Source organism: Siniperca chuatsi, linkage group LG19 (genome assembly GCF_020085105.1).
Source record: "Siniperca chuatsi isolate FFG_IHB_CAS linkage group LG19, ASM2008510v1, whole genome shotgun sequence".
Classification (NCBI taxonomy): domain Eukaryota; kingdom Metazoa; phylum Chordata; class Actinopteri; order Centrarchiformes; family Sinipercidae; genus Siniperca; species Siniperca chuatsi.
Window position 1 is genome coordinate 21,592,740 of NC_058060.1, and position 2,427 is coordinate 21,595,166.

Sequence of the window (2,427 nt, forward strand, 5' to 3'; positions counted from 1 at the left end):
CACTTGTGGCTCTTTTGAGTGTCTCTCCACACTCGTCCATCTCTCTGCTCCCCCCTCCACATTCACTTCATCTCACACAATTTCACCCCCACCATCATCACAAACAGGTGTGAGTGTGATTACTTGCCTCCTGCCTGTCAATTCTCCCACTCCTCTTCACCATTTTTCTTTTTTTAACCTCTACCTACAGAGTCTATGGCTGGACCCATCTGAATTCTGATTTGTTCATTTACATATGACACTGTATGAGCATCAAAAAGACACACAGTATAATTTTAATTCCTGGACCGCAGGAGGTGTGCAGCCTATGTGCGACTTTATGTTTGAATGCCAGATACATTGTTTATCCAGCCAACCATGTTTCCGTGCCTGCTGCAGCCTGGCTGTTTGCTTGGAAGATGAGACACAAAGGAAAGAAAACTACAATATTCTTTAAAAGTGGTTATAAATCATAGTTGTAAGCCGTGGACGTACACACAGATGATTCTGTGCAGACTAAAAATGATTCAGCATTACACAGACTCCAAACAGGATTCTTTAAGAGACTTTTATTTTATTCTTTATCTTTTTTTTACCGTCACTGTGAACAAAACCTGCTCTGCAGATGAGTCTCTCACCGCCATTACAGTTCTCTCAAGGGTAATGGGCTCTGAAAGAGGTGAGGAACTGTTAAGAAGTGATCAAACTCCCATTGAGGCCATCAGTACAGATCATTTTTCTGCGTTTTGTCTCACTGCAGACGAGTGGCTCTGCCAAAACAAAACCCATGCAAACCTGAGATTTCAACTAGGACATGAAGTCTTTTTTCTCTCAAAATGTGCTGTTTGACTTTTAACATCAGCAAATCAATATCACATTCATTTTGTGTAGTAAAGGAAGGCCTATGTGTAGTATTTATTTGAACATAATTTATATTTAATTGCCGACCTTCATGCAATCACTGTAAACACAAATGGCTTAATAACAATGAACTATCCACCAATTATACCATATCTGCTTATGCATAAATAATGCAATGGTAAAGGAGTAGTTTGACATTTGGGGGGAAAAAGCCAAACTATTCCTTTAAACAAACTATTCCTTTTATCTTGCATATTTAGCCTCTGCTGTGTATCTTTACACCTGAGCAATGTATGAGCAACTGTACAGTGTGCTGAAACTGATTAGCTGCATGTGTTGTGGGACTGTACAAAGCATCTACCTGGTTCATTTGTCCTTGTGGGGACACAGTTAAGTCATAAAAAAAAAACAAAGATAGGTGGAGATTGTTACCACCTGAAGACAAAAACTAACATGAAATATTCATGGCTAAATAAGCAACAAAGTAGTTAAAATTTGGACAAAAACATCCTTAGGTATTATTTATTGAGGAGTTTAACACTCTAAACCTCAGCTAATCTGCTTGACCCGGTCTTTGTGGGTGTGTTTTGATCATGCACATCCATATATTTTTAGCAGGTGCTGGGTAACAATAAGCTGCACAAACAGGTGACAGAAGAAGACTAATTGTGGTGGAAACGTTGTCGAGTCCATGCAGAATCAAAGAAGAACTGGGAACAAGATGGCAGTGTGCGGGTACTTTTTTCGTTTTGTTTGAACATGAGCAAACAGCCCCCAAACTGCCACCACATTTAGTTTCAAATATTGCTAAAAGCTGATTGATCCACATGAGAATGTTACATTGCATTGAGATGACTCACATTAAAGTAATTTGAAGGTCGTTTGCCATTGAAGAGAAATGACGATTTCCGGCGTGACATACAGAAAGAGCACGCCCATGAATGTTGCTCCTAGCAGGCCGAACCTCGAGCCCGAGTCATGCGTGGCGAGGAGCTCCCACTCAAAGAGCAGCCATGAATCAAATGCATCTCCAGCGACCAGGCGCAATCTATTTCTCATTGTTGACACGCTGTCATTGCAGGGCCTTGCTGCCTAGCAACAAAATCCAAGCAGACGTTTTTCCAATCTTCTGTCAGGGGGAAGCTCCGCCCCTGGAGGAATGATTGCAAGGTCACTTCACTCCTCGCCTTGTTTGACAGCACACAGATTGTCTTTTCTGAAAACTCTGAAGAGTATGTGTTTATATGTTGGAGGGGGGGAGGGGGCACTTCACCGTGGGTACAAAACACTCAGTGATGAGTGGGCAGAGCGGCGGCAGTTTGCTCTCTCCACAGACCCGGTGATCGAAACAGTGAAGGGGGAGGTTACTACCAGATCGATGATGCCACACTTTCCTCATCACAGGACGAATGTGACCCCCCTGCGGATTGCTCCATTGTTCTTGGAGAGGTCAGAGGCCCTTTGGAGTGGTATTAAAAGAAAAGTCTTGTTTCTTTTTTTTTTTTGTCACAAACTGAGTCATCGTGTTGTATTTTCACCTCTTTCATATCAGGTATGGGAAGGTTTTACTCACCCACTTCATGCTGA

General features: G+C 42.2%; 1 long non-coding RNA gene across 1 annotated transcript; it reads right to left on the reverse strand.

The window, feature by feature from the left end:
• Nucleotides 1-528: 528 nt before the first annotated feature.
• Nucleotides 529-1,830, reverse strand: LOC122866735. Its single transcript, XR_006375795.1, has 2 exons — nt 1,701-1,830; nt 529-749 (listed from the first exon to the last, which is right to left on the reverse strand). It is a non-coding gene; the product is annotated as an uncharacterized LOC122866735 (long non-coding RNA).
• Between the last annotated feature and the right edge of the window lie 597 nt (nt 1,831-2,427).